The sequence below is a fragment of the Nicotiana tabacum genome, chromosome 16 (genome assembly GCF_000715075.1).
Source record: "Nicotiana tabacum cultivar K326 chromosome 16, ASM71507v2, whole genome shotgun sequence".
NCBI classification, from domain to species: domain Eukaryota; kingdom Viridiplantae; phylum Streptophyta; class Magnoliopsida; order Solanales; family Solanaceae; genus Nicotiana; species Nicotiana tabacum.
Genome location: NC_134095.1, coordinates 4,320,201 through 4,339,200, shown reverse-complemented (window position 1 = coordinate 4,339,200; position 19,000 = coordinate 4,320,201).

The window sequence follows — 19,000 nt, the reverse complement described above, 5'->3', positions numbered from 1 at the left end:
TTTCAACACTTGAAAGTAAAAAAAAGACTGAAATGTATTCCTCTCGTTATACAGGTGGGCGCCTGGTTTCAACACTTAAAAGTAAAGACTGAATGTATTCCTCTCATTATACAGGTGGGCGCCTGGCTTCAACACTTAAAAGTAAAGACTGAATGTATTCCTCTCATTATTCAGGTGGGCGCCTGTTGGTAAAGATATGAAAAATGATATGCCCGCGTTATACTGGTGGGTGACCTAGAACAAAAATGAAAAGACAGAAAAGTATTCCCGCATTATACTGGTGGGTGACCTAGAACAAAAAATAAAAAGACAGAAATGTATTCCTCTCGTTATTCAGGTGGGCGCCTGTCTTCAAAACTTAAAATAAAAAGACTGAAACCAACATATCCTATTTGAGGGCGGATGAACCCGACATATCCTATTTGAGGGCGGATGAACCCGACATATCCTATTCGAGGGCGGATGAACCCGACATATCCTATTTGAGGGCGGATGAACCCGACATATCCTATTTGAGGGCGGATGAACCCGACATATCCTATTTGAGGGCGGATGAACCCGACATATCCTATTTGAGGGCGGATGAACCCGACATATCCTATTTGAGGGCGGATGAACCCGACATATCCTATTTGAGGGCGGATGAACCCAAAATATCTTTAAGACTTGAAAATGTCTTACCTCGAATACTTTCTGGGGATTGGGATGAGTTTTCCTTTTCTACCTTCCCCATTTTTATTATTATTCCTTTTTTTTATTACCCTTTTTTGTTTTTGTTTTGTTTTTGCATAGCTTCTTCCTTCAAAGACTACCTCCCTTGATTTACTTACCTGTTGGGGGGCTAAAATGTTATCAGCTGGGGGTACCTGACTTCCAGAATATTTTCTAAATGGAAGGAAAATTTTCTGCCCCCGTTTGATAATATCCCTTGTGGCATGCAGTTCTGGCATCAATGCCATTTCCTTTACCTGTTTCAAATCAAACAAAATTGTTAGTTTAAAACATGGTGGTTGGTTGTGATACTCCCAACAGGATGGCTTTTCCTTTTTTCCTTCTTTGCTTTGTGTTGCACAACTTGTTGGGGACGATTTTATTTGCTGGGTACAATCCCTTTCTGCTGGGGATATCCCTCTTCTTTTGTGGCATAGCTCGGAAACTGGCATTTCCCCGACCTTTTAGTCTAGTATGGATTTCTCCAAATCATGCTCACTGCTTTCCTTGCTTTGTCCATGGGCCTTGGCCTTGAGGTTTATAACTTTTGATAAAGGCAACGGTATCCCTCTTCACTGCTTTACTAGTCAGATCTCATTTTGGAAAGCTGATGGCCTATTTGAAGTCATTTCGTACTTGTTCTGACCAGACATACTCTATTGGGGATTTTTCTATGAAAGGAAAAAGATAAACATGACTTTTTAACAAAAGAAACTATAAATAAAAACCCTATCAAATGCAGACACCGACTCTAATGGCCATGACATGCGTATGTGGCCTATCCTTTACCGTCAATCATCTTTTAAGATCTTCAATTGGTGATTCCCCCTCTGACTCTCAATCTTATTCGACTTGTAGTGCCCGAAGGGTTTTCACTATCAAGTCTCTCTCATTTTTGGGTTCTTCTCTCAGCTTTCATCGCCTTATGGTGCCTGTGAAGGTTTTTACCGATAAGACTCTCTCATTTGTATCACTTTCCAGCTGGGGATTTGGAGTGTCGCCGGTATGCCTCTTTCTGCTGGAGATTAGAGTCCCTTTTGCTGTGGAACAGAAAGTGCTCGCCGGCAAGACTCTTCATTAGTCTGACTTGACATCTTTTGAAGACTGATCGGAAGGTCTTTCTTTGGACCGTAATGTGGGTTTTTGGATTGGCTAGAAAGAAAGGGTATAAAAGGCTCAAAAATACATTAATTTTTTGGGTTATTAGTTACAACCTTCGGAATTAGATTTATTTACAACGACCGCAACCTCTGCCCCAGTTTCTTGCTTGGGGATATCTTAATTGTTTTTTTTTCATTTTTCAAAACTATGACCGAGCCGTGAAGCGCCTACGTATCCTCTTTGAGAAATCAGGTCAAACGTATTTCCCAATTCCTCTTTTTCATTTCTTTTTTTTCTTTTTATCAATTTTCTTTTCTTGTCTCTTTTCATTTTTTTTTCCTCTTTTTTTTCGTTGCTGTTTTCTTTCTTTCTCTTTTTTTTCGTTGTTACTGATTCCGAACGAGGGGTATGAAAGAAAAATAAATAAGGCTAAAAGGGGTAACGAAGGATAAAGTGTTTAGGTAGCAGAACAAAATGCCTTCGTCATTCCAGTCTTCAAGACATGCCAAGTGCAAACAACACCATTAATCAATAGATTTATAGTCTCTTCCGATGGTGCTAGATTTGACAATTATATTCGACATCTGTTTGTTCATTTGTCACTTCTAAACACCACTGGGCGATACTCTCATTATCATGAACGCCCCTTATGCCAATTTGGCGAATCTTGCTTTTAACGGTTTTCTTTGTGCTGAACTTACCCCAGTTCCACATGACTCGGGCTCCAAATAATCTCAAACCGTCCTTATTTTCTTTAAATGGTTTGATCGCCTTTCTGGGGTTTTATGATTAACTTTAAAGACTAGGCCCAAACTGTGTGCGCATGTCATGTCACTAGAATCAGTGCTGAATAAAAATGACATAATGACTAAACAGAAAGGTGACTGGGAATAATCAAAGACTGAATTTTTTGCATTGGACTGAACAAATGGTTTTAAAAACAAAGAAAACCGGAATAAAATCCTAAACAACTTGGACAAAACTTAAACAAACCGCTATGACAAAACGGAAAGATAAGCGGAAAGATATTGACACAAAATAAATCGGAATTACAATCCTAATAATCTGAACAACGGAAATGAGAACAAAATAAACCATCAAAGATCCTCTCCGGTTGACCCAAAATGGAGTGTTTTTCCAACCATCCAAGCACGGCATCTCCGGCTGACCCAAAATGGAGTATCTTCCAACTGCAAAGCATGACATTTTAGCCATTGAGCTCTATATCAACATTGCCAAGACCATCCCCAACTTCAGTATTATCAACATCAATCAACAAGTTCTCAAGATGATTCGCCTGCTCCCTGTCACTGTCGTTGATCACAATTGCCCCTTCCTGAATCATTCTTTCGATTTCCTTTTTCAAAGAACGACAATCTTCAATGCTATGTCCTTGGACATTAGAGTGGTACATGCATCGTACAGCAGGATTGAACCCTTTTGCATATGGATCTGGAGTATAGCCAAGGAGCAGCTCAATCAGTCCTGAAAGCTTTAGCTTTTCAAACAAACTTGCGTAGGACTCCCCAATTGGCGTGAAATTGTTTCCTTGCCTTTGTTTTCCCCCATGCCCCTGTTTTCTAGGGTCGTTGGGTGATTGAAAACGTTGTGAAGGCAAGAATGCATTACGTGGTGCTGGCTCTCGCCAGCGGGGGTGACCTGATAGTTGACCCTGCGACCGGACTTTGTTCGGAGGATAATATTGAGGCGGATTATATGGAGCTCGGGGGCAGGCTTGGGCATGATGGTCTGAAAAGAGTGGCTCTGATGGTGGATAGTAGGGTTGTGGAAGGTTGTATGGAGTGTGGGGCCTGGGCTGGTAGTGAGGGGAAGGACCTCTGAATTTGGACCCAGTACCTGCTTCGACTGATGCGACCTCGAGCACACCTCCCGCGCCGCTCTGAATAGCTTGGGTCGTTGCCTTGAGCGCTGAGTAATTTAGGATTTTGTCAGACCTTAGGCCCTCCTCTATCATGACCCCTATCTTTACCACTTCATTGAAGGATTTCCCAACCGTTGTCACTAAGTGACCAAAGTAAGTTGGATCAAGTGTTTGCAAGAAGTAGTCCACCATTTCTCCCTCTTTCATGGGAGGATCAACTCTGGCCGCTTGTTCTCTCCAGCGGAAACCAAACTCACGAAAACTTTCCCCGGGCTTCTTTTCAATCCTCAGCAATGTGAGACGGTCAGGGACTATCTCGAGATTGTACTGGAAATGACCTGCGAAAGCCTGTGCCAGGTCATCCCACGTGTACCACCTGCTGAAATCCTGCCTGGTATACCATTCCAGTGCAGATCCGCTCAGACTTTGGCCGAAATAAGCTATCAAAAGCTCATCCTTGCCTCCTGCCCCTCTCATTTTGCTACAGAATCCCCGCAAATGTGCCATGGGATCACCGTGCCCTTCATATAAATCAAACTTGGGCATCTTGAACCCAGCCGGGAGTTGGACATCTGGGAAAGGGCACAGATCTTTGTATGCCACGCTGACTTGATTGCCCAGCCCGTGTAAGTTCCTGAAGGATTGCTCCAGGCTTTTGAACTTTCTCAACACTTCATCCTGTTCAGGGGCCTTATCCGGCTTCTCAACCTCTGCCGGTACTTCCAAATGGGGATTGTAAGCCTGTGGTTCGGGTGCATGGAATGTAGGCTCAGGGGGATAGTATTGTGTATCGTGAGCCTGAAACAATGGCTCACTGGTCGTTCGCTGCAAAGGGGCTGATGCAGGTCCCACAAAAATGGGAATATTGGGTGTTGGGAGAGGTTGATGGGGTGGTGGAGCCTGGGAATCATGAGGGCTTCTTTCTTGATGGTAACGGGGATTTGGGAGGCTTGTTGAAGGGCCGGAGTGAGGGTATTCCGGCATGTGCCCCAATGGCTCAGGGCTCTTTTGTGCTTTGGCTAGAGCTACCTGCATTGCATTCATATCTAGTCCCATCCTTTCTATCTTTCCCATCGCTTCCTTTAACAACTGGCTCATCGGCCTTTCTTCCTCGGTACTATTCTCTGAAGTAGCCATGCTTGTTGTTATCGGTCCTTTGGATATAGTTTGGTAAGGGTGTGTTGCCAGAATTCTTTAACAACTAACTGTTTGAGATTCGGAAAACAACAAACTTGTTAGCGTTTAGAGTTTAACAGATTTGACAACAACACATTGAGGATGCAATGCCCCTAGGCAGTTAACCGTTTCTAACATGCTTTGCTTTAAACAACATGCGTCACCCCGACTTGTTTATTTGCCCCTTTGAAGTACTTTGGGAACCCCTGTATTTATTTTGTATTTCCTTTTTCTTTCGATCTTTTTTCTTTTCTCTTTTTTGATTTTTCATTTTTCCTTTTTTTTTTTTATTTCTTTTTGTTGTGGTCGAATCTTATGGAGATTGCCTACGTATCATGACCCCACATGAATCAGACCTTGCGTAGTTCGGACCAATAAGAGATAAACCATAACAAACAATTATTCTTTTCACTTTTCATATTAAAACAAACTGGGTTTCAAAGGTTTAAAGATGACCTACCAACTTGAAAATCGAACAACCCGCCTATTTTAATCAAAAGATTTATAAACTCAAAAACAAAAGGCTAACTCCCTTTCTCTGTTCGACAAATGCAACCAAATGGTTATTTTTGCCAATGTGGCCCCTTCCAAATTTCACATGAATTTTGAGGCCGGGGAGGATTATTTTATGACACTTTACAAACTTATCCGTTCTTTTACGAAAATAACCTTTCGACAACTGACAGATACTCTAAGGCTACTTCGGCAAGAACGGTTTAAGACGCGGCCGAAACTGGCTCGGCTTATTATTCACTTGACCGTCGACTCTTTGTTTTTTTTTCAAATTATGATAAACTTGGTGTTGCAAAACACGGCCCTTCAGCGTCTCGGGGACGAAGCTTTTTAAGGCTGTGTGGGTCAACTGGACCAAAATCCTAAACATGACCCAAAGGTGGCTGTTTATGCAAAGTCAGCCTTCCGGCGTCCCTTTTGGGAACATTCGGCTATTTATGACAAAACAGCATCACCTGACTTATTTATAACTCTTTTTATCGTTTTTCAAAATTAGAAAAGTCAATATTGCGAACACGGCCTTTCAACGTCTCGGGGACGAAGATTTTTAAGGCTGTGTGGGTCAACTGGGACCAAATCTTAAATATGACCCAAAGGTGGCTGTTTATGCAAAGTCAGCCTTCCGGCGTCCCTCTCGGGAACATTCGGCTATGTCTTGATAAAACAACGTCACCCGACTTCTTTATGACAAAATTAAAATTTGACATGTTATTCTTTTATTATTATTTTTTTTTGTTTTTGGCTATTTTAGCAAAGGTGGGGTTGGACCCGATGAGGGTTGCCTACGTATTCTCACATCCGGTGAGAATCAAACCCGCGTAGTTCGGGTAAATAAACTGTTTTTGAGAGGACCCTTTTCCATTTTCTATATTTATTTTTTTTATTTTATTATTATTTTCACAACAATCAAATAGACTATTATTCTATTATTTTCATTTATAACAAACAAACGAATTAACGAAAAACATAAAACATTCCTTCTTTTTTGAGAAGGTGGGGTTGGACCCGATGAGGGTTGCCTACGTATCTCACATCCGGTGAGAATCAAACCCGCGTAGTTCGGTCAATCAAGGATAAGTAGATGAACTAACTTTTTTTGAATTTGAAAGAACTACTTTAAAAGAAGAAAGGAAGTATATTTTTTTATTTTTGATTGATTTTCTTTTTAAAAGAAACACTTCTAAGATATATTTTTGAATTTCATTTGCTTTTTTTTTCTTTTATTTTTTATTCTAAAAAAGAAGAAGAAAATATTTTTTGAAATTTTACCTTTAATAAAAGAAATGCTTCTAAAATGTTTTTTTTTTCTGAATTTTCTAAAGAAGAATCAAAATATTTTCGGATTTTTATTTATCTATTTTATCTTTTTTTGAATTTTGAACTTTCTTTTGAATTTTTTTTTTTTGGATTATATATATACTTATTTTTGGAACAAATAATAAAACTCTTTTTATTTTTATTTCTGGCATTTTCATAGACAAACAAAATAAAATAAAATAAAACATTTTTTTTAAAAAAAACAAACTCTTTTTCATTTTCATTTAATGGCAAAACAAACTATTCTCTTAATATTTTTTTAAAAACAGACAGAACAATGGTGATTTTTTTTTATTTTTCCTTTGCTTTTAATATAACAAACTAACAAGACATTTTTTCATTTTTTAGAATTTCGGCAGAGTTTCGACTCTACTCGGACTGCTATGCTGTTATTTTCTCCTCTTTTTTCACGATTTATTTTTAATCTGTGGAAAATAATGAAAACATACAAAATCTTTTTTGAATTTTCATGCTTTGTTTTATTTGTAATTTTTTTTATTATTATTTATTATTTCTTTCAAAAATGTGGCATGAGAGACATAACGATTTCCAAGACTTCTTGGATTCCGCAAATGCTCCCATGCGCTTTTCCCAACATATGAAGCGTGGGGGACATATGGGAATTCCAAGACTTCTTGGATTCCACAAATGTTCCCCATGTGTTTTCCCAAAAAGCAAGCGTGGGGGACATAGGGAATTCCAAGGCTTCTTGGATTCCACAAATGTTCCCCATGCTTTGATTAAAATAACATCATGCTGGAAATGACCCAATGACCCATACGCCCTTGACTAAATACAACATGTAGCACATAGGATGCCGAAAGATTGTCTATTATTTTCAGGTTGCTTGTCCTAGACGGACCCAACCCCTGTGTTGAGTCCCCTAAGTCAAATGCACATGATGCAAATAAACGTTCCTACTAGGGATCCGGCATGTGGCTTTGTTATACTAGGTTCAGACCTGGGTGTTTGTTCTAGACCTGGCTTACCCGAGCGGACAGCTCGAGCCGAGGGGGGGCAGCGTACCGGGAATACAGAAGCTTCACCGGCTTAGCAACTTATCCGAACCTCGTTCTAAATTGGGATTTGACACTATACAGAAAAGAAGTCATACGAAGTACGCCCTTCTTCATGATTTAGAAGACTCAGAGAGAAGATGGATTTCGGCACAATTTATATACAGTTCACATAATATCAAAGCGGTAAAAGCAACATTTAGCACATTAGGCTTAAAACATGTAAAAAATCAGATAAAGCCAAATATAACAATTTATCTAAGCTCGAATTTCTAACCCTGAACCAGTGGTTCTGGGTTAAGGTCCCCAGCGGAGTCGTAACTGTTGTCACACCTCCTTTTTCCGCGCCCGCGGGGCGCAGGGGGGAGTTTTTTCCAATTAAAGGACAATCGAGACAGGATTTGTTCATTTATTTCAGAGTCGCCACTTGGGAGATTTAGGGTGTCCCAAGTCACCAATTTTAATCCCGAATCGAGGAAAAGAATGACTCCATATTACAGTCTGCGTACCAAAAATCCGGATAAGGAATTCTGTTAACCCGGGAAAAGGTGTTAGGCATTCCCGAGTTCCGTGGTTCTAGCACGGTCGCTCAATTGTTATATTCGGCTTGATTATCTGATTTTATACAAGTATGAACTTATGTGCAAATTTTAACTTTTAACCGCTTTATTATTATTGTTTTTGCAAGAATGTGAACATCGCTTAAAACACGTCCTTGGACTGCGTCACATGAAATGCACTCACAATCCGGAACGCATTTTATTTGATGTTTTGAGATTTGAATTTGGGTCACATGAAATGCACACCCGAGTTTAAGAAAGTAGATTATTAAACACGCGCCTAAAGAGACTATCGTGTTATTATTTTGGGAAGGCCACGAAATTCGCTAAGCGGCCCTCCTTTATTCTAAATATTTTTAATATATATATATATTTAGAGGGCCCCGCAGCTTCTACATTTTTGTTTGTCGAGGCTCGTCTCATTCATTATTTTTAAAAGAATTTGCAACGTCATGGAAATGCATCTCGGGCCACGCCACAATCAATGCGCCCGTGACTAGAGACATATTTCGACTCCGTTGAGATTTGGATTTGGGTCACATAAATGTGCACCCGAGTTTAGGGAGATAACATTATTAAAGGCGCGCCTAAAGCAACTAGCGCATTATTATTTTAGGTGGGGCCGTGAAATTTTCTAAACGGCCCGTCCCGGAATCTAAGTGTTTAATACATACATTTAGAGGGCCCCGCGGCTTTAGAGGGCCCCGCGGCTTGTGCATTTTTTCTTTTTTATTTTTTTTATTTTTTGCGAGGCTCGTCTCATTTTTACTATTTAAGGGCAAACTTAAAACAACTACGATTTCCTACTAGTGAAGCCATCCGAGATTAAACAAAAAAAACGATTCTAACAGGTAATAATATCCATGGTAAAAATGAAAAATAGAATAACCTCGTTCATATGCTCATATTTACTTTAAGCATGCAGTAACCAAACATAAAATACCATTTTTAACACAACAACAAAAATTGCATCGTTGACATTCATAAATATAGAATATTTTCATTTTATTGCCTTGAATCATAACATGCGAAACGAACAAAATGAAACAAGGGACGAAGAACACCAACCTTCGAACCTCGACAATCCTAGAACGACAAACAGTGCCTCCTACGGAACTTGAACCGGACTTCACCGAACAAGGAACAACAACGAAAACTCGGAACGACCTCGACGTTCCGGACCTCGACGAACAAAACAACCTCACCGGACTGAAGCAACGACTGAGCTACTCAGCAACGCAGCGACGCAGCAACAGCTGCTGTATTTTTCGGCGCAGCACTGTTGCGTGAAGCTGCAACAAAGAAGTCGTTGGACAGTTGACGACGGGGGTGGTTGCGGGCAGTGGTTGACGGGGATGGTACGTGGTCGATGACCGTACTGGGACGACGAACAACTGAGGTCGTCGGGGTGCAGCGATGGAGGGAGTTTTTTAGCGGTCGTCCATGGTGGTTTTGAGGCAGCAGGTTGACGGGGATGGTACGTGGGGGTGCCGGAAGGTGGTGACTGGTTGGTCGCGATGGCTGGAGCTTGGACGTGAGGGCGACTGGTTTGGTGGTCGACGTGAGGAGATGGTTATGTTCCGGTTAGGGCGTCGTTTACAGTAGGGTTTTTGTGCTTCTTCTTCTCAAAGAAGAAGAAGATGAACAGTAGTATCTTCCCCACTTTTCCAAAAGTCCGTTCTTTCTTCCATTCAAAAAAATCCAAAGTGTTTCTTTGTTTTCGTTTTTTTTCTTTTCGTTCTCTTCCTTTCTTTCTTCTTTATGAAGAAGAAAAGGGAACAGTACCCCTTTTTCCCATTTTTTTAAAAGTTCCCCGTCCCTTTTCGTTGGTCCGTGTTTTGTAATGCAATGCCCATGAAAATGAGCCCCACGCGTGGTGGGGTTCGAGGCATATGTCCCCCACGCGTGGTGGGGTTCCCCACGTGTCCTGGACACGGTTAATTATGGGCTAGGTCCGAAAATTAGGCCTAAAACCGGGTAGTTTGAACTCGAATATTATTCTTTTGCCCGGACCTGAGAAATAGAAACACGTTGCTTAACTAGTCCTATGTAAGCAAAATAACTACCAAAAATAAGACTAGTATTTAAACAAAACTATATCTTTTTTAAATATTTTTTCAAGGTTTAAATAGCTACAAAATATTAATAAAACTATTTTATTTTTATTTTTATTTTTTTGTAATTTTCGTTTTAAAATATTAAGATAAAATATGAGGTAATATTTTTGTATTTTTTCAAAGTTAAAAATGCCTATAAAACTTTAATAGAATTATTATTTTTGTATTTTTTCGAAATTATATAAGGTACAAAAATAAAGTGCAATTTTTGTATTTTTCAAGTTTATGGGAAATACATAAACTAAAATTTATATATATATTTTTTGAAATTTTCTTTTTGCAACGAAATAAAGTAAAAAATAGTTAAAATAGCTCTATTAGTCCTAAATTAGATATTTTAAGCTAAGAGCGTAAAAATTCCCGGGGAGGGTCAAAAATCACGTGCTTACAACTGCTCCGTATGAAAAACCCTCTTAATCATTTATGTGCCACTCTCGATCTTGGATTTCTCAACTAGACCGATCAGAGGTTTCAACCACACGTCAGCCCAACCTGACTTTGTCAAAAGGTTACCATCGGCAAGAACCTCGATGATAATCTGCTTCATAGCTCCACTTCCACTCGAGGAACCAACTTCAGAATGAAGGACAGTAGTAGGGGATCTGTAAAAGAAGTCAAAACAGCATGGGGCGGAGCAGCAACGGTAGCAGTTACAAATGGTAAAGAAGACGTCATAGGAACAAGCATCGTAAATGAGGCAAGAGGTACTTCATCATAAACTAAACCAAATTATCACTATTAAACCCACGAGAAAAAAGCTGATCATCAGAGTCACGAGTTGCCGCAAGAGTGTCATCATCAGTGATCACCAAGATGGCTTCAACAGGCTCAGTTATGGGAACAGAACGGGGAGAAGTTGCTTCATCATCTGAAAAGATGCGTCTTCTGGCCTGTGGCCTTTTAATCAAGGAACTTCCCTCCTGTTCTTCTTCTTCTTCGGAATCCTGGGTCGTATCAGCCTTCCTTTTCGATGAAGAACCCAAGATTATCTCTTGAGCTCTTTCCAAAGAAACTCTAAAATCTACGACATCATCAGCACTAATACCTCGAATGGAAAATCCTGATAAAAAGAAGGATCAAAACAAATTCTGAAGAAAGGGTAAATAAAAATATGAAGAAGAAATGAGAAAAGCCTTTACCATGAGTTTTCACCTTCCAATCAAACCTATGCGACAGGTTTTTCCAAGATCTACCTTCCATTGGAGCAACATTCAATAACTTTCCTACCTAATCACGGAAATTGGGAATCTCATCAACAGTTCCCATGGTTGCTGAAAAAGAGGAAAAAGTTAAACGGTAGCGAGAAAAATAGAAAGAAAATATAGAAAAAGTTGTAAAAGGAAAACTTACGTGCAAAATTCCACTTCTCAGGAAATGGAACATTTTCTTCACCCAATAAACCAGCAGTGGGGGCAACAACAAACCTGGCATACCAGCCACGGTTCTTATCATCCTCTGGGCCAACTAACACTCTCTTACTTCTCGCTACCAAAGTGAAAATCCCATGGCGGAAAAGTTTTGGAGACTAGAGATGAATCAAATGGAAGAAAGTAAAAGGCAAATTAGCCATATTGGTTAAATGCCTTAAGCATTCAACAACCCTCCACACAATGGGGCCAATTTATCCTAAACAAACGTCGAAAAAATGATAGAATTCAATGATAACAGGATCAATGGGGGGTTTAAAATTCAGTGTAAAAGGGTATGTATACACAAAAGAAAACCCGGTCAAGTAAGATGTAATCCTTTGGTTCGCATTGGGAATTATAATGGGGAAATCATGTCTCCAGTGGCAATCCCTACGAACAACAGAGATCAGACCTTTAGTGATTTAAGATAGGTAAATATCAACACGATCTAAAGAAGACATAGAAGAAACTTGGTTTCTGATCGATTCTCTATCAGTGTAAAAAGATAGTTCAGCAGGAACAATTTCATCTACCAAAGGCTCACGAAGGGGTTCATTAGAATCTTTACTTCTAGACGAAGATCTATGAGAAAGAGAACCCTTAATTCTAGAAGGTGGAGTAGAACTCACTGGAGGAATAGAAGAGCCCCGTATCGATGAAGACCCTAAATTACAAAGTCTTCCTCATCTCATGCTTCTAACAGGAGCAAGAGGAAGGTCATCAACAGTGGGGACTCTTCGAGGGTTAGGGTTTAAAGAATAGTAGTACAAGGAAGAAGAGAACAAGAATAAATATTATAAACTTTTTATGAGAAGGACAAAGACGAAAGTTATATTTATACTCAGACGCTACCGTCAAAGGAAAAGGTGTAATGATGGAAGCGTCATGATGGAAGCTGTCACTTCGTAATTGATGAAGCCGTAAAGAAGCCCTAAAAGGCGCTGCAAAATTGCAAAACCAATCAGAAGATGCCACGCATCACGAGCATTAAATGGAAGTGACATATGAAGCATCAGTTCCAGAGAAGGAATAATGGCGGCAAATATTCTCGCTTTAATAAGATCCGCTTCCCAAATATTCTATTGATGAATAAATGACAAGTGGGGGACTATCTGTATTGGGAAAAATTAAGTTCATGTATAGAATTAATTATGAGGTGACATGTCATGACACGTGGACTGGTAATGGAATGACAGCTGGCAAAGGGTAGTTGAAGGGGCACGAGCTTCAGCAGGCACGGGCAGAGATCCAAGAAAATCAGAAAGGATAGGTGCTCGAACCTCTTGATATTCAAAAGTCGCATCAGAAGAATGAACCTAAATAGAAAAAGGGGTATATATACATATTATTGGTAATTAATAGGCATTAATTACGGAAAACGTTATGGAATTTGTATTGAATCAGTTATGATTACCAATTATAACGTTACATTAAATGCCATTAATTGTCCATAATGACTCCATTGTGAAAGAAGAAAAACGTATTACTTAGAAATAGCTATAAAAGGTGAGGAATGAACATTTGTAAAGACACGAAATACTATTGGAATATACTGATTTACTTTGCTTTCTATTCAATCATTATTTACATCAATTATTCCTATTTCTACTTGATTATCAGTAACCCGAGTTCTTCTAAAAATAAACTTTGACCGAAATCCCTATTTTTGGTTAAACATGGACAAAATAAGCCATTTGTCCCTAGCTTCTAGAAGGCTTGCCACGTGTAAAACTCTTTACATGCATATTGACGTTTGGACTCATTTATTTTGAAAATACTACCACATCTTTTACAAACATGCCATTCCGGTAATAATAAAAGGCTGGAATTCAACCTTAATAAAGATGAATTTATCTTATGAATAGACATGCTACAAGCCTTGAAGTAACCTGGAGCTAGAGTGGTGGGAACGGTTCGGCCGGATCCAATAACTTTGATTCAAATCTTATATTTGTGTTAAAAAATTTATTGAATATGTACAAATTATTAATTTAGAATTCAATAACTTAAAATAATTAGAATTCTCCGTTCAAGTTCTTATTTTTTACATGTTTGTTAATAGGTGAGGCCTTTTCTTTGCCTCAATAGGATTAGTAAGGTAAGATTTAGCCCGGTTTGAGTTGCCTTGGTCCTATGTCTTTGAAAAATATCCACATGGCTATGAGATTATATGCCCTCGTGAGACTTTGCCGGCAGCTACACCATGAATCCTCTACATGAGGCTGTCATCATAAGGAAATGTGAGGCGTAGAGAAGTGATTATATAGCCAAGGTATATGAGTAACAATACCGGTGCAATTGTCCCCCTTATTTGTACTTTTCCTAATTGTTATATTTTTCTTTTCTTTTATTAATAAAAAACTAGCCCTAGGCGCTTGCCTAGCGGATTGCCAAAAAAAAAATTAAAATAATTAGAATTCCGAACCCATAAATTTGAAATTCTAGCTTCGCCTCTGCAAGTAACGGTATACGAATGTTGAAGATATAGTTCCTTATTATAAGAATGAAAACTATAGCCTAAATGGTGTTCGACATGTTGGACAAGTTGGTCTTTTGGCTAACCAAAGATCAAGACATTGAGCATGGAACAAATAGTTACAGGCTGGAAAACTTCTGCACAATTCTGCTTCAAAGAGACTATCCAAACAAATGGGGCACGTCGAATTTGCTTCATCTTTGAGGTAGAAGCAACTGACTTCTTGCAACTCTTCAACAGATAATCCCGAGCTACAAGGGGCTATTGCAGAAATCTCATCGTTAAAATCTCCATGTTGATCAATTTGATCAAGAACAAGGTAAGAAATTACCAAGTACACGATGATGAACACGATAATGGCAATCGAAAAAAGAGGGGATGGGAGTTCAGCTGCAGAGAAACCCATTGCTCAGATAAGATTTCTACAAAAGTTAACATAGCACAGAGCTCCAATAATAATAATAATAAAAGTCATTGAGCTCCAATAAATTGTATCACATTAGGTGGGTAGGGAAAAGGAGAGTGAGAATTAACGTGGATTGTATGGAAGAGTCTCACCTATACCCTAAATTGTAAGCCTTGGTGTTACTGTAAAAATGAAAATTGTGAAACTTCTGCACAATTCTGCAACACAAAGCAAATCAAAACAAATGGCACATGTCGAAGGAATCAAGGAATAAAGCACCTCATTATAAAATATTAAGTACCTTTAATTCTAGTCTTTCAGAATTTAATCAAAAAATTTATTCACCTCAAAGTATTAAGGAAGCCATCTGCAGCAGTCATTAGCATCTATAAGATTTAAGGAAAAAACTGTTAATTTGTTTTACACACAATTTAGACTAACAAAAAAAATCCTATTCAAATTTAAAACACAAAGTTACTTGTAACTTGATCGATCAGAGTTTCGTCTATTCCTTTATTCATCACTATATATAGAGAGTTAAACAGAATTTAGAAAGAAGCTAGCCGTCTTGATTTTAAAAATAGTTGCTAGAGTAAATTATTGCGATCTCCAAATCTTGAATGCTACGAACTCTGGACAACTGCGCCTTTTCATCCTTCGTTTGATGTTTCTTTTACATCTGAAACCATTAAGTTAGATAAATGGATCAACGTGGAATTAATCTTTGAGAAATAATTCATATAATTAAAGAAAGAAATTACATTACCTGTGGAAAGATTGATCTTCCAACCATAGGAACGGTTTGTCTAAACTCAAAGTGAACATATATAGGTTGGACAAAGTATGCTTGTTCATAACAGTTAAAACCCTATAAACTCCAAAGTGAACATATATAGGCTGTACAAAGTATCCTTGTCTAACAGTGAATGACTGTTGGACACCTATAATAACATTTGACATTTAGATTTTTTTGGCTGTTATAGACAAAAACTACCCAGAAATTATTTTTTTCTTTTTATTATTATATATAAAAAAATTATTTAAATTGAAAATCTCAAAAGATATGTATATTTAACTAATTAGATATTAAAGAAAGCTAATATATAATTAATAAATTTATAACTAAACGTACAAAGATTTTAAACTCTAAGGTGCACATTTTAAAGCTACTAGAAAAACAAATTCTTTCAAGATCGATAGAAAACTTTGTAATTGTATAATGTTTCGTAGAATTTATTTTCTTACAACGCTTGAATTAGAGAAGATTTGTGTCCAAAATTTCAGCAAAAATGATATTCGATAGCTTTCCTTGGAAAGCAATTTAAGAGCTTAACAGTTGAATCTTCTATATAAATAACTAGTAAATTTGCCGCACTTCGCGCGGTCTCAAAAATAAATTAATAAAATATAAAAAAATCCTTTATAATTTTATTTCTTTAATTTTAAAAAATATAGTACATATAAATGTTATTCGATTAATTATTTCCAAAAAAAGAGAATAATTGAAGGGAAAAACGGAATGATAATTATAAATGTGTTTCTTAGGGATAAATATGTCAAATTACGCGACCCCACATACATACATACATACATATATATATATATATATATATATATATATATATATATATATATATATATATATATATATATATATATATACACACACACACACACACAAATTTGCAAAGTACACTATTCCATATAAATACCCAGGCACACTCTTTACAAAGGTGAGATTGTCAATAAGCATAACCAATTGAAAAAGAAAGATTACATATGACCATCATGTGCCAAGATTTCAGCCATAAATATGTCCCATGAACCTAAAAAAATGATCAAATAGGTTAGGATACTACCACAAAAATAAGATTGTCATTGAATCTCACCTTATTGAAAAAGAAAAATTACACAAAATCAACATCCGTCAAAATTATATCTCCCGAACCGAAAAAATAACAAAATATGTGCGACTAATATTATGCTATCCTATAAAACTATTAAAAAAAATTAAGACATATGCAAGCATGAAATGAGTACATATAAAGATAATTAATTACTAATTAAAAGACAACCATATTAAAATATGAGTGTAGAAAGAAAATAATGCATATGTTTAAATGAGGAAGGAGAATGAAACTAATAAGAAGGATGAGGATGCGTTAGGAATGAAGGAGACGTTTCGGAAAAGAGTATAAATGATATAATAAAGATGAAAGAAATTAATGGCATATTGGGCTATTAAAAATAAAATAAATGAAAAATGAGGGGAAAGAAGTAAAAAAAGGAGAAAAATAATGATGATCATACAAAAATTCTTAAGATGAAAATATTTATCAAAATTGAATTGCTCATACAACTTCTCTCTTGACCAATACGTTAAGATTTAATGTAAAAATTTTAAACGATGAATGCAACAAAAAGACTTTTAGATGAAGTATGCAGTAGGTATGCGAAGAATCACAGTTCTCAGATATCACATTCAGAAAGATTACTGGCCTAATTTCACTCAATTAAATAAACTATACCCTTACAAAACTTATTAGTACTCCTACACAGTTGTTCAATTTTAATGTCATTCTCAACTCTATCCCTGACTGGGTCTTTGATTTCAGGTCCTTTCGAGGAGGGTATCTTTTTGGTTAATATCAGCCCGGCTCGCATGGAAGTTTTATTATTTGTAGAGATAGTTGATCCTTTCTCTTATTAATCCATATAGGTGAAACTACACATTTTTCTTGTCTTTTGCCTTTCCTCTTGTTCTTCTTTTTTTTTTTTGACTTTTTTTTTCTTATTTATCTACCCATTCATTTTTTTTTTTGAATAAAATTATCAAATGTCAAAATATTAAATTCAAATATAATTCTCAGAAAGTAGTCCAAAAATGTTAAGCTACTGATATTGCGGAGTTTTGAATACTGAATCTCGTATGAGAACATGAAAAACATTTGGAATATTGGTTCGCACTTTAAAATATTACATAATATAAAAAGGAAGATGGTGTAAGAGCAATGGAAACACTAATATTAAAAACATTAACAGTAAGAGTAAGTAAATATTATAAAAAGTACCTCAAGTGTATCATTTGTTCCTCTCATAATCTGTCATAATTAAGGTTGGGATTGCATGTTTCAATGTCATTAGCTACATAGATCACGTAACTGAATAGAAATATTACTTGAAATTATATCCATGTAATTGCTCCATGTCCTCTGGTGCTATCCTATAAAATAAATCAAAAGGAACAATAATTTGGTATTTCAAAAAATAAGTGAGTGTATTTTTTTTGTTCATCACATAATCAATGTTGGACTTGAGTATTGACGTTGCCATACTTCTGTGAGAAGTAACAGAGAGCTAGCTTGAGGAAAAATTTATTCCATGTACTAACTCGAAAGAGATCTTAAAATGACATTAGATACAATTTCTGATTACTTTCTAAAAGTTCAATCATAATTAATCAAGCAAGATTGTCGCACTGAAGCCCCATAATACCTCTTAACTAATGTTATAAAATACTTAAATGACAGTCAATGCATCAACAAAAAGTTTGTAATGGATTAAAGTAAGAATCGAACTTACCTAAATATCGCGATAAATATATCCATATGATAAAAATATTTTAACCTTTTAGTCATTAAAAAGTACAATCATCAAAAGCAAAGTATTAGAAGAATGAGAAGGGAACTTAGAACATGAAATCTATCAGTAAATGCATAGCACAATTACTGATGCAACAGATATATTGCCAGCAAAACGTGATTTGTCCTTTTCTTTCGTGGAAGTTTGAACTCTAACTCCCTAATAATATTTTTCTTGCAAATCCAATTCTGAGTTCAAAAGCTTCTTCTTCTCTTCTTTTTTTTTTTTTTTTGGTCGATGTATATATGTTATTTGTATTAAGTTTTATAAAGAATAAACTGGGTGAAAGGTTGGTTATTATGAGGAGGAGTGGTGTATTAATTGCCACCACTATATTCATTATGTAATTTACTCATTATGACATCCTTTGAAACTGCTACCATTATTTTTAGTAGTTGCAACCTTTCCATGTTTATTGGAAGAACACAACCGTTCCATCTTTATTGGAACAACACAACTCTTGAGCTTTTAAATTACAATAAAGAACAAAATTGTAGGAAAAAGATTGAAAAAATGCAAAAAAAAAACAGGAAAAAAGATAAATAAGAATACTCATATATGGGATGTGCCACGTCAGACTTCTATGTCCCTCTTTTATATATTTATATAGATTTGTCAAATGAAAATATCACGTGTAGATCTTCAAATTTTATATATTATGCAAGAAGATAACT